The sequence below is a fragment of the Schistocerca nitens genome, chromosome 3 (genome assembly GCF_023898315.1).
Source record: "Schistocerca nitens isolate TAMUIC-IGC-003100 chromosome 3, iqSchNite1.1, whole genome shotgun sequence".
Lineage (NCBI taxonomy): Eukaryota > Metazoa > Arthropoda > Insecta > Orthoptera > Acrididae > Schistocerca > Schistocerca nitens.
Window position 1 is genome coordinate 154,118,593 of NC_064616.1, and position 14,426 is coordinate 154,133,018.

Sequence of the window (14,426 nt, forward strand, 5' to 3'; positions counted from 1 at the left end):
GGGGTATTTAGTCAGTTTCCTATATTTTTGTGGATCAAATAAGTCGTTAATCGTACAATGATAGTCGGTCACAGTAAAAACCACGGTTGCAATTCCCTTGTCAGCGGGGAGAGTGATAACACAATCGTTCTCATTCAGGCGTTTAATGGCATTTGTCTCACCCACAGTTAAATTACTTTCTGGAGGCTTCCCTAAACAGTCAACGAAGACTGCGCATTCTGTAGTAATCGTTTTTCCGAAAATAAACGCTGAGCGCCTAGTAACTGTGGTCCTTGCGATCACAGAGACGATTGTACATACTACAGAACAAATGTTTTGTACAGATGACGACGTTTATGAAGCACTTTTCCAATCACTAACATTTTACGTGCGCTGCCAGACGATAATAATGGCCTCTGTGTTATTCTTGCAGGCGGGACTCATAGCTGCGTCTCCAGACGGTATGGGAGAATTGTTGCGGGAGCACCCACTGAAACGTCCCAGAACAGCTTGCCCCCAGGGCTAGCACTGCTGTTCGTTGAAATGCTGACAACGTACGCACATGTCACCGTGGACAACTGTTTTGACTTTCATCACAATTAACCAAACTTTTAATTAGAGTTCGTTGCACTCTACTACTCGAATCTTACAAGTGGTCGGACTATAAAGTGTAGTTGTGTCTAAGTGCTGTCTACATTGAAGATAACAGAAAAGAGAACATAAAATAACCTTGCGACCTACACAGTAACAACTTGCGTCAGTTAAATCATTTAATGTACAGCTACGTCTGCATCTATGTATATAAGCCGTAAGCCCTTGTATATGGCGGAGGGTACAGCGCACCAATATTATCGATTTTCGTTACTCTTACAGTTATGTATAGAGAGAGAGAGCAAAACAGCAGTCAGTATCGTTCTGTACGTTACCCAATCTCTCATGTTATTCTCACTATCCCTATGAGAGGTGTACCTAGTGGCAAGATGATGGTTACCTTATTTCCTTCGAATACATGTTCTCTATATTTACCCAACAGGGTTTTCCGAGAGCTAAGTCTCCTTTTCATACAAGGATTCCATTTAATATCCCTGGGCATTTATTACACTTTCGTTTGGGGTACATTGATCTGTTAATATCCTAGCAACCCGTCTCAGAATTCGTTCAATGTCTGTCGACGTGCAGAACTCCAAACACTGCAACATAACGCTGGAATTGGTCGCACTATCTTCTTGTATGCGATTTTCTCCACAGCTGCAACACATTTTCTCAGAAATCTTCCAACAAATCTAAAGCGATGTAGACAGGACACAGAACATATAAAGTCATACAGAGCAAAAATTGTTTGTTAACTGCAAAATACACGAAGATCTCGTTTCAACGCCTTGTGGATGGCGATGTATTAAAAGTTGATATGGACGAGACTGGGAAAGGAAATTGGTTGTATGCTTTTCATCGGAACTATCATGGCACTGGCATTGAGCGATTTAAGGTTGAAATGGCTCTGAGCACTATGGAACTTAACATCTGAGGTCATCAGTCCCCTAGAACTTAGAACTAATTAAACCCAAGTAACTTAAGGACATCACACACATCCATGCCCGAGGCAGGATTCGAACCTGCGACCGTAGCGATCGCGCGGTTCCAGACTGAAGCGCCCAGAACCGCTCTGCCACAGTGGCCGGCGCGATTTAAGGTAATCAAGGAGAACCTAAATCTGGATTTTAACTCCCTATCTCCCTAACGCAAAGAAAGAAGAAAGGAATGTTATGCCATTTACATCGTGCCGACAAAGAGGTCTTCAGAGTAAAGCGAAAAGTTTGGATTACCAAATTAGAAGGATGATATGGGTCATGTTCGTTTCTAAAGAACCATCTCTGAATAAAGCTTGCGCGGTTTAGGGAACCAACAGGAAATATAGACCCGGATGTCTGGACAGGCATTAGAAACCCGGTCGTCCTGTATGTGCGTCCAGTGTATTAATCTCTACTATACAATGCACGTATACTAGGCTGTCCCTGACCATAGTTTTGCCAGATACGAAAGTACGTACTGTACCACATGTTTGTTGACAAAAATATGATAGCGTTATTAGTAACACTAGAGAGGCAAGTAGTGGAGCTGTTCCACTCCAAGCACAGCCTGTATAGCCACCAGGTTTCCCCCCACTCCCACCCATTGCCCTCCCATCCCCCCTGCCTTCCAGGCCAATGCGTTATGTATTACAGGGAAGGTTTATCGCCTGTTGGCAGAGGAATACAAGCACCTTCAGCATGGGTGCCAGATTTTCTGTATTTATTGATGACTATTATAGCTATAATTTATTACTTCCCCCTCCTCTACCCTCTTCAAATCGTTCAAATGGCTCTGAGCACTATGGGACTTAACATCTATGGTCATCAGTCCCCTAGAACTTAGAACTACTTAAACCTAACTAACCTAAGGACATCACACAACACCCAGTCATCACGAGGCAGAGAAAATCCCTGACCCCGCCGGGAATCGAACCCGGGAACCCGGGCGCGGGAAGCGAGAACGCTACCGCACGACCACGAGCTGCGGACTCTACCCTCTTCCCCACTCCCAGTTGGCCACTTGTGTTGTGTTTATTAAATATCTAATTTATTACTCACTTAGGACTACCCATATACTTATTGGAATAATTTGTTACTCTTATCACTGATATTTATAATACAGTTTGTATAACTTATGAACCAAGATGGTTCGCCAGCCGCGGTGGCCGAGTGGTTCTAGGCGTTCAGTCCGGAACCGCGCGACTGCTACGGTCGCAGGTTCGAATCCTGCCTTGGGCATGGATGTGTGTGATGTCCTTAGGGTAGTTAGGTTTAAGTAGTTCTTAGTTCTAGGGGACTGATGACCACAGATGTTAAGTCCCATAGCGCTCAGAGCCATTTGAACCAAGATGGTTCCAATAAAGCGGAACTGTGATGTCACTATCAAACATGGCTGCCCAAGATGGTGGATACGTAAGATGTCCAAAGATATCCCTACCCCACTACCCAGCTTCAAAAGTAGTTCTTCCAATTTCCACAGTGCTGCAGTTGCCTACATCCATGACTGATCCACAGCATCAGGGCATGCTAGCGAAGTTCACAGTGGGATTCAATTAGAAATCCTTTAGCCTCTCTCATTGTTCACTGGTATTATTACATTACTATTATTATTAATTTTGTATATATGTTTTCATTTATTATTTCTCCCTCAGTGCAGTGGCACCCTGATGCAAAGGAGCAGAAATCAGCTGACATAGTACCTGATATGTCAGAGCAGGACACACAACCATTTCCAGTCACTGGGCTTCCACTACTTCCAATGTCAGAACCACCACTCGTTGTCAGCAGCTAACTGGTTTCAGTATAATGCTGTTCGGTAAGACTCAAAAACCGACTGCCAGCAGATCTAAACACATGAATGTACACCAGATAGTGACTGCCAAATAATAATAAAAAATCAAGAAAGTTCAGTGCAGTGTAAAGTGCAGTTTACTGTGGTGAAGTGAGACCATCTACATAACATGATGAAACATGAGTACATCAATGGTGAGATGATGAGAGAATACGACGTATATCGTCCTTCCTCAGACACCTACATTTTTACCAAGAAGCTGTACATCATTCACATGTATGGAGCTCCAACACTGAAATTAGCAGCTGGGAACTCTTCCCATCACATTTATTTACATCATCCAGGCGATGGGAACTTGTGTGGTCTATACATGTGTGAAATTGTGTGCTCTATACATTGAATTGTGGAGTGTGATACAGTATACAGGGTGTGTTGGTGGCGACGATATGTCAACATGCTATTCAATGATTTTGTGAACTATGTGCGTGAGCATAGTGTACATGTGGATGAATTAAATCAATGTATAAATTCATATATTTTGCAGTACTGAAGGCCAATGGGTATTAAATACATAAAAGCTGAAATAATTGACAGAATACCTAAGTACATTTCTCGTATCAGTTTGAACACAGTGGAGGGTGGATTTCAGGTTTATAAAAGTACTTGTTCGGTAAAGGTAATACTGTATTGAGGTACAGAAAGAAAGAATCTTGGTAGTTTTAACGATGATGATACACACATAATAAAAATATAGCTAAAAATATATATAATGAAATAATAATACTCTTATAATGTTTTTATTTGCTTTTCTGCCTTAAACCTGTCGTTTCTTACTGATAATAAATATTTGAATGTTTGTACAGCTATTTAGTCATTGTAGCTTGGTCAGTAAGGTGATTGCCACGGTTCACATAAAAATAGAGGAGTCCCATTACTATCATGCCTTCACTGGCTAGGCTATAATTGCTGAGAATTTTTTGTAAGAATTTTAAGAAAAAAAACACACAAATTAATTGAAAAAAATATGTTTTATTACCTTCCCTTTTTACAAATTTGAAAAAAACAAGGAATAAGCATTAACACTCTCCTCCTTCTCCTCCATTCAATAGCCTTCCAACTGCAGCACCATGACATGTATGGAAATAATTTGTTCCACAATTCTTAGAACGAATGTGCTTAAAAGATTTCTTGAAAACATCAACGTCTTGCAGTCATTACCATTTTTTAGCAGTGGGTTAACTGATGAGTTGAAAGTACTGAAAAATGCTTCAGTGTTTGGACATGCAGTATCAATTTGTTGCCATAATGATGATGATGATGATTTATGGCTGAGGGCGCTAAACATCAAGTTATCAGCGCTTTTGCATTAATGATATATCGATGAGCATGGTGAAAATCTACGGAAAAAGGTCAATAAAACGGAAAACCAAGTTTCATCCCCCCACAAGAATCGCAAGGTAACCCTAGTAAGGTGATATTCAGGAAAGCCCATAATAAAATCTCAACGAGACACAGAAGAATAACTAGATAAAATCATCGATAAAATAACTGTAAAAACAGAGTTAAGAAAGGGACAAATGACTGCCGCCGGTTCACTACTTATAAATAATGAGTAACCTCGCCACTCTGTGACACATTAAAATAGCATTTCCAATATTTTGGGAAGACTTCCGGACACCACACGAAATCTTAAAACACGAACAACAATCGCCTCATTGTCAGGTAAAATAGAGGGCAGATCCTGTGTGAGCCGCAGATCAACGCTCAGGTCGTCATATAAAATACACTCATTTAAACTATGTCGTATTGATAGCTGTGTCCCGCATCTCTGACATACTGGGGACTCCTCCCGACGGAAGAGGAAGCCATGTGTCAGAGGGCAGTGTCCCTCTACAAGCTATGTAAGGGCTACTTCTTCAGGCAGTCACAGGTGGAAGGAGGTAAATCACGGTCGCTCTGAAGGTTTTATGGGACGTAGTTTATTATTCCTCACTTCAAGCCACAGAGCCCCCCCCCCCCCCACCAACATATGGCCTTCCTGGTCACAAATGAAGTGACTGCCTGCATGGGGACTCAACAGTAAGTAGGAGGAGGAAAGAAGCGAGCCTCCTTGGCAGCCGCATCAACGAGTTCGTTTCCCCCAATTCTCTATGTGCCCTGGAACCCAGCGGAAAACTATTTTCTTGTCTCGTCTTTGCAAGAGAAGGATAGCGTTCTGCACTTCTTGCACCATCCGATATACTGGGTACATCTGTCCAATAGCGAGAAGAGCATGTTGATAATGTGATCAGACGAGGAATATCTTGCCATGACGCCGTCTCATCTGCTCCACTGCCCTCAGGATAGCAAACAGTTCCGTTTAATAACTGAAAACTGCTCTGGGAGCCCTATCCTGAGGACAAGAGGTCAATTGAAGTGCGAAAGTAGTAGTAAAAGCAATGTCTAAAACTGTAATACCATGATACAGAATATAAATAAAACCACTGATAAAATATGACTAACTGAAGCATAAGGGTGTATTATAAAACATTTCCTTTAGATGCATATTAGTATACAATATCACAATGATATTAAAAGACAGTAACAGTAGATATAAAATACACTACTGGCCATTAAAATTGCTACACCACGAAGATGATGTGTTACAGACGCGAAATGTAGCCGACAGGAAGAAGATGCTGTGATATGCTTTTCAGAGCATTCACACAAGGTTGGCACCAGTGGCGACACCTACAACATGCTGACATGAGCAAAGTTTCCAACCGATTTCTCATACACAAACAGCAGTTGGCCGGCGTTGCCTGGTGAAACGTTGTTGCGATGCCTCGTGTAAGGAGGAGAAATGCGTACCATCACGTTTACGACTTTGATAAAGGTCGGATTGTAGCCTATCGCGATTGCGGTTTACCGTATCGTGACATTGCTGCTCGCGTTGGTCGAGATCCAATGACTGTTAGCAGAATATGGAATCGGTGGGTTCAGGAGGATAATACGGAACGCCGTGCTGGATCCCAACGACCTCGTATCACTAGCAGTCGAGTTGACAGGCATCTTATCCGCATGGCTGCAACGGATCGTGCAGCCACGTCTCGATCCCTGAGTCAAAAGATGGGGACGTTTGCGAGACAATAACCATCTGCACGAACAGTTCGACGACGTTTGCAGAAGCATGGACTATCAGCTCGGAGACCATGGCTGCGGTTACCCTTGAGGCTGTATCACAGATAGGCGCGCCTGCGATGGTGTTCTCAACGATGAACCTGGGTGCACGAATGGCAAAACGTCATTTTTTCGTATGAATCCAGGTTCTGTTTACAGCAGCGTGATGGTGGCATCCGTGTTTGGCGATATCGCGGTGAACGCACATTGGAAGCGTGTATTCGTCATCGCCATACTGGCGTATCATCCGGCGTGATGGTATGAGGTGCCATTGGTTACGCGTCTCGGTCACCTCTTATTCGCATTGACGGCACTTTGAACAGTGGACGTTACATTTCAGATGTGTCACAACCCGTAGCTCTAACCCTCATTCGATCCCTGCGAAACCCTACATTTCATCATGATAATGCACGACCGCATATTGCAGGTCCTGTGCGGGCCTTTCTGGATACAGAAAATGTTCAACTGCTGCCCTGGCCAGCACATTCTCCAGATCTCTCACCAATTGAAAACGTCTGGTCAATGGTGGCCGAGCAACTGGCTCGTCACAATACGCCAGATACTACTCTTGATGAACTGTGGTATCGTGTTGAAGCTGCATGGGCAGCTGTACCTGTACACTCCACCCAAGCTCTGTTTGACTCAATGCCCAGGCTTATCTAGGCCGTTATTACGGCCAGAGGTGGTTGTTTTGGGCACTGGTTTCTTTTGATCTATGCTGCCAAATTGCGTGAAAATGTAATCACATGTGAGTTCTAGTATAATATATTTGTCCAATGAATACCGGTTTTTCATCTGCATTTCTTCTTGGTGTAGCAATTTTAATGGCCAGTAGTGTATTTAAAATACTTAAATACAGGGTCTTCGTAGAATTTTAGGAGACAAGTTTGACACACACAAAATCTTAGAACTCTGCCACATTCGTCTCAGTGTCACTTAAGAGACAGGGCAAATCAGCCTTAAAATCTGCCGCTGGCTTCTACTGGGAAAGCAAAACACAGTTTACTAAATTGTGGCGTTGTGTTATCTGTACACACAAGCACCACACATTGGAGGATCCTCTCGCCGCAGGAAGAAGCCAGTCGTCATAGGACTGTGGTCTGTGCGAAGACGAGTAAGCTGAATCTCGTCCCGTCTTCGGGGCCAAAAGGAGGTACACCACGGCCGGGTGCTAGGCTGTACTAGACGCAGCTTATTATCAGTCACTTCCAGCCACTCGTCTTCCCATCAATGAGTGACTTTGTACCTAGAAAGCGAGACGAGCTCATCCAGGGTGATGCCACACTGAACTAACCTAGTATCAAGACACTCCTCCTTGGCTGCTACATCTGCCCTTTCGTTCCACACAGTACCCACGTGCCCTGGCACCCAGCACAAGGACACCTCTTTCTCCATCCCTTGTAGCAGGAGGAGGATGTCCTCGATATCCTGAACTACTTTATCAGCTGGATACAGGCATTGCTGAGACTGAAGAACACTCAGGGACTCTGAGAAAACTAGTAATTTAGCAGGTATGGCTTATCTCATCTGCTCCAACACCCTCAAGATCGCGGATAGTTTGGCATCAAATACAGTGAAATCTGGAGGCAGCCGAATCTTGAGGACACGACCTGCAAAACAACAGAGCAACCAACAGAGTGCTCCTTTCGACACATCCGCAAAGACAGCAGTGGAGTCGTGGTGCTCATTTAAAATATCATACAATAATGTATTAAAACATATGCAAAAGTGCAATCTCTACTGTACTGATCCATATCTAAATTTATCCTGCGCCCCCGCAGTAACCAGGGCGGAAGACGGCTATAGTCCTGCTCCACACGCAGTGACTCCAGCACATGCCACATACGGACCCAAATGGCCTTGTTGCTCATGGACAATTGGAGAAAAGGTGTCCCAGAGACGGAAGAGCAACAGTATGGTAAGTATGGTATGTGGGTGAATTCAGAGCTGCGATGGGCTTATATGCCTTACGCACCATGAGGAGTTGCCATCGGATTGTAAATGGCGGTTCAGCAGCCTCAGTACAGAGACAGGGTATGGGGTTGGTCCTATAATCACCTGTGGCCAGCATAATCCCCTCATGGTGGACAGCGTCAATGATATTCAATTGCTGCCAGCGCACGAATGTCCTATAAAACTGGAGCAGACGCACCCTGACCACTTCTCAAGGTCTATGGTCAAGGCAGTTTATGATGTTCAATGCCTTCAGGGTTCAGGATTTCAGGTCTCTCAGGTGTGGAAACAACGAGGATTAGGAGTAAGTCAAAAATGAGGCCTAGAAAACCACTGAATCTCTAAAATGAAGAAAAGTGTTATTCATATGTAAGTGAGTTAAATTAGAAATACGATGAGAACAATTAAAATGAACATACACATACTTAACTACTGATAAATGAAAACCCATGTTAGCAGTCCATCCTCTAATCTCCGCAATGTAAGTTACAACTGACGGGAGGAGGAACAGAAAACAGCAAAATCTTCCACGAATAAGGAGCACTGTGCAGGACGAATGTGGAAATAAACGAAAATTGTTGTACTAGAAATTACCACGTAGTCACTCAATCTCACGTGTACTAAAACCAATTAGGAAAGAAAGCAGCTATACAAGAAATTAAAACAGAGAGAAAGCAAAACACAGAAGAGCTAAAAGGAAAACGCAGTGAAATGTGACTGGCTGACCACCTACAAAAAACTTGGGTGAGCCACTCACCCTGTTGAGACATTAAAATCATCTCCAAAAGTCTTTTTAAAAATATTGGACAATTCACAAAACTTTAAAACATGAACCACATTCGAAACTTCCTGGCAGATTAAAACTGTGTGCCCGACCGAGACTCGAACTCGGGACCTTTGCCTTTCGCGGGCAAGTGCTCTACCAACTGAGCTACCGAAGCACGACTCACGCCCGGTACTCACAGCTTTACTTCTGCCAGTACCTCGTCTCCTACCTTCCAAACTTTACAGAAGCTCTCCTGCGAACCAGGAGAGCTTCTGTAAAGTTTGGAAGGTAGGAGACGAGGTACTGGCAGAAGTAAAGCTGTGAGTACCGGGCGTGAGTCGTGCTTCGGTAGCTCAGTTGGGAGAGCACTTGCCCGCGAAAGGCAAAGGTCCCGAGTTCGAGTCTCAGTCGGGCACACAGTTTTAATCCGCCAGGAAGTTTCATATCAGCGCACACTCCGCTGCAGAGTGAAAATCTCATTCATGAACCACATTCGTTTGAACATTGCTGAAAATAGAGGACAAATCCGTCGGCAAATCCGCAGCAGTCCTCTGGTCGGCAAATAAAATGCAGTCCAATAACACGTGGCGCACGGTGATCTGCACGTCACAAGCACCACACATGGGAGGGTCCTCTCGCCAGAGTAAGAATCCATGTGTCTTAGGTCTGTCGCCTATACGAAGACGAGTAAGAAGGACGTCGTCCCGTTGACGTTCCTGGAAGGAAGTACGCCACGGCCGAGTTGTGGGCTTTACTGCACGGAGCTTGTTGTCGGTCACTTTCAGCCACTTGTCTTCCCATCGACGCATGACTTTGCACCTCAACAGCTAGGTCATAGCATGCAGGGGGATGGCACACAGTAATACCTGAGAATCACAGCATGCCTCATTGGCTGCCCGATCCACCCTTCCGTTCCCCGCAATTCCCATGTGCCCAGGTATTCAGCAACACAGCAGTAAGACACCACCATCCTCAGTCGTTGAGGTTGGAGGAGTGTATCCTGGATATTCAGGATGACGTTGTCCACTGGATATAAGCTTTGGAGAGAGTAAAGGGCGCTCAGAGAATCTGAAAAGGCAAGAAGTTTAGCACTGTAAGAGAGTCTCATGTGCTCCAGTGTCCGCAAGATCGCATAAAATTCTGCGTCTAAGTTAGTAAATTGTTAAGGTAGTCGGATCTTGAGGACACGATCCGAGAAAACGACACCGCAACAAACAAAGTCTCGCTGCTTAGACTCATCCATAAAGACAGCCACATAGTTGTAGTGTTCATATAGAAGTCTGAAAACATAAAACTGAAAACAGAAGGAGGAGTGCAATCTCTCCTGTACCGCACTAAATCTAAAATTACTGTGGGTCTGCAGTAACCAGGCGGCAGACAGTTAAAACCCTGGATTTGGGGTTGTACTTTCTCCACACTGAGTGACTTCCGCACACGCTGCACACGGATCCCAAATGACATTGTGGCTCATGGACGGTTGGAGAAAAGGCATTCCAGATGCAGACGAGCAACAGTATGGTGTGCAGCGAAGTTAGAGCCGCGAGGATCTTACACACCTGATGCACCATGAGGATCTGCCGCCGGATGGTAAGTGGCGGTTCCCTGGTCTTAGCACAGAAGCTGGATATGGGACTGGTCCTATAAGCACCCATGGCCAGCCGAATCCCCTCACGGTGGACAGCGTCAATGATCTTCAAATAACAATACTCGCTGATCCATGCACCGAGCGCCCACAGTCCTGTCACGAACGTATGAAAGCTCTATAAAACTGAAGGAGACGCTCCCTGTCCGTTCCCCTAGACCTGTCAGTAAGGCACTTTAAGAGATTCAGAGCTTTCAAGGTACTGGTTTTCATGTCTCTCAGGTGTAGCAACCACGACAATTTCGAATTAAAAATAAAGTCCAGAAACCACACTGAGTCACCATGATGTAGGATTGTGTCCCCCATATGCAAGGCATGCAAATTAAAAACACCAGGCTTTGCAGCTCACTCGTTTAACCTCCGCACTGTAAGTTGCAACTGACGGCTTGCTGTTGCAACACTGGAGGAGCAAAATATTCCACAAATAACGAACGTTGTGCAGGACTACTAACTGTAGATGTGATACTGTTTATGGCTATGGCAAAGAGAGTAACGCTTAAAACACTGCCCTGAGGAACATCATTCTTCTGCTCAAAACTATCTGACAGCGAGTCACCAATTTGGGTCCGGAAAACCTGTTCAGAGAGGAAAGACTGTACGAAGATGGGGAAGTGGCCACAAAAGCCTCATTGATGCAGTTGTGCGAAAATTGAGTGTGTCCAAGTACTATCGCATTCCTTACTGATATCGAAGAATATACACCGACAGTGATGACTGCGTAGAGAAGACTGCTGAACAGCCGGCTCTAGCAGGGTCAGGTTGTCGACAGTATACCGAAATATCCGGAATCCAGACTGACAGTGGGTAAGGAGTTGCCTGGTCTCTAACAACCAGACTAAACGACGATTAACCATTCGCTTCAAGGTCTTCCCTACACAGTTCGTTAAGGCGATGATGTCCTGTAAGTTCTGCGAGATGTACGGACCTTTAAACATTTCAGGAAAGGTATCAGAACCGCCTTCCTTCACGAGTTGGGAAAGTTGCCTGTCTGACATATAAGATTAAAACATCTGAGGTGAATTTCCTTTGACGCCGCTGGCAATTGTATTAGCATGCCATTCCGGATATGGTCGTGACCGGGTGTATTATCACGAGCCTCAGACAGTGCCGATTCCAGCCCCCAAAGGGAGAATGGAGATGTAGGCCTCAGAAAAGTCGGATCTGAAGCCCAACTTGCGCCTCTCTACAGATGCACGGTAGCGACGAAATGCCGGATCCTTGCTTGCATAGGCTGTAGTTTTGCAAAATGTTCGGCCAGCGTCTGAGTGATGTCTTTGGGCTTCGTTTAGAGACACCCTTGTTTCGGCACTGTTGCTATCGGTAAACACAGTGGCTCCCCATTTTTCGTAGAACAAGTGGAACGGTTGATGGAGTCCAGGAACATTTGCCATGACCGTTTTTTGCTCTGCTTAATGACGCATCGAGCTCTAGCTCTCGTGGCTCGAAAGGCTGCGAGGTTGTCCACTGTCAGGCAGAATTTAAACTGTCGAAGAGCTGCAAGCCTGGCTTGGACAGTTGAACGGCACTCTTCTGTCCACCAAGACACAGGTGGCCTCCTAAGAGAACCGAAAGACTGTTGTATGGATAGGTCAGCGCCATGATGGATCACATGCATGATGTGGTCCTAACATTCCAGGACGCAGTCAGGGTGTTCAAACGCAGCCAGCTCGAACAACAGTGGCCAGTTAACACTGCCAATTATCCATGTTGGTGGCTTCTGTCCCAGCTTGGACAGGAAGTACTATATGAAGGTGGCCATGAAAGCCCCAATGAGGAAGTTCCTTGAGAATATCATTCGCCATGCTGATGTCGAAGAATATAGCGAGACAGTGATGTTTACATAGGAAAGCCTGCTGAATAGATGCCTCTAGTACGGTCATATTGTCGAAATGGACCGAAATCTCAGTAATCTACAGTGAGAGCAGCTAAGGAGTTGCCTGATCTCTAACAATCAGACATGCCGACAGTCAACCATTTGCTCCAAGGTCTTTCCTACACGGTTTGTTAAGGCGACGCTCTGGTAACTACTGGGACATGTGTGGTCCTTTTCTGGTTTGAGGAGAGGTATAAGAGCAGCCTCTTTCCATGAGTTGGGATACTAGCCTATCTGCCATACAAATACAAAACACTCAAGGAATATCTCGTTTGACGCTACTGGCAAATGTTGAAGCATGCAAAATCGGATTTGGTCGTGACCAGGTGTGTCTCAGACAGTGCCGATTCCAGCTGCCACACGGAGAAAGGCCAGTTGTAAGACTCAGAATTGGTAGCTTTGAAGTCAAGTTTGCCTCTCTCAACAATCGCAAGGGTAGCGACGAAACGGTGGATCCTGTCAGGAATCTGCAGTAGTCGCTGCAATATGCTCTGGCATCGTCTGAGCGATGTTTTGGGCGTTGTTGGAGACAACCCTATTTCAGAACTGCTGCTATGGGTAAATGACTGTGTTTACTGAAAATCCTCTGGAAGGCTTCCCTACTTTTGAAGGACAAGTTTGACCGTTGATGGAGTCCATTAATCCTTTCCATGATCTTTTCTTGCTCTCCTTGACTACGCGCCGAGCCTTGGTCCTCACTATCAGAAATGCTGTGAATTTGTCTGTCGTTGGGCCACATTTGAACCATCGAAGAGCTGTACGCCTGTCCCAGATTTCTGAGCAGCACTCACTGGTCCACCAAGGAACAGGTTGCCTTCTAAGACGATCTGAGAACTTTGGGATGGATAAGTCAGCGGCATGATGGATCACTTGTGTGGTGTGGTCCACCCATTCCTGGATGTTCTCCCGGTGTTCCAAAAACAGCCACCTGGCTGAACAGCGACCTGCTAGCCCTGCTGGCCATGTATTTCGGTGGTTTCCCTTCAAGTAAACTTCCATCTGGTAGGTGGATCCAGGGTGGGAACTGTTCGCTAGAACTAAGGTCGTTGTATACTTCCCACTGAGCTGAGTCTGTGGGAGAGCAGAAAAAGAGGTTGATGGTGGAGGACGACCCAGTAACAGCAGAGAAATGTGTGAAACTGCTTGCATTAAGGATGCGCAGCTCCTGAAACATCATAAGGTTCTCCAAGACTCGATACCAAGGGCAAGCATAGCTCGAGCCCCATAATAGATTATGAGCATCCGCATCACCCAGTAGCAGAAATGGGCCGAGGAGATGTTCAATAAGGCCTGTCAGAGCTTCAGGGTCTATCAGATCCTATGGAGGCAATTAAATTGAGCCGATAGTTATTTTCTGCCATACATGAACACTAAAGGCTACTGCTTGTATGTCAGTAAACAAGTAGAGAGCAGATGAGTATTGTGTTATTGACAAATACAGCAATGTATCTCTTGGCTCTGTCAGTAGTCGGGTCATCTTCGCGGTTAAGCGTAGTCCGATAGCACAGGGGCATCAGTCACTCTATGATGTGTTTCTTGTTTACACAAGCACAGGGGTGTGCCTGCGGTACTAGTTTTCAATTCCTCCACATTTGTCCTGAACCCATTAATGTTCCACTGTATGACGGGAGCCGTCTGTCATGCAGTAGCACTTTCATCCTGACTTTCAGGTGGTGAGCCCATAGTTGGTGGAG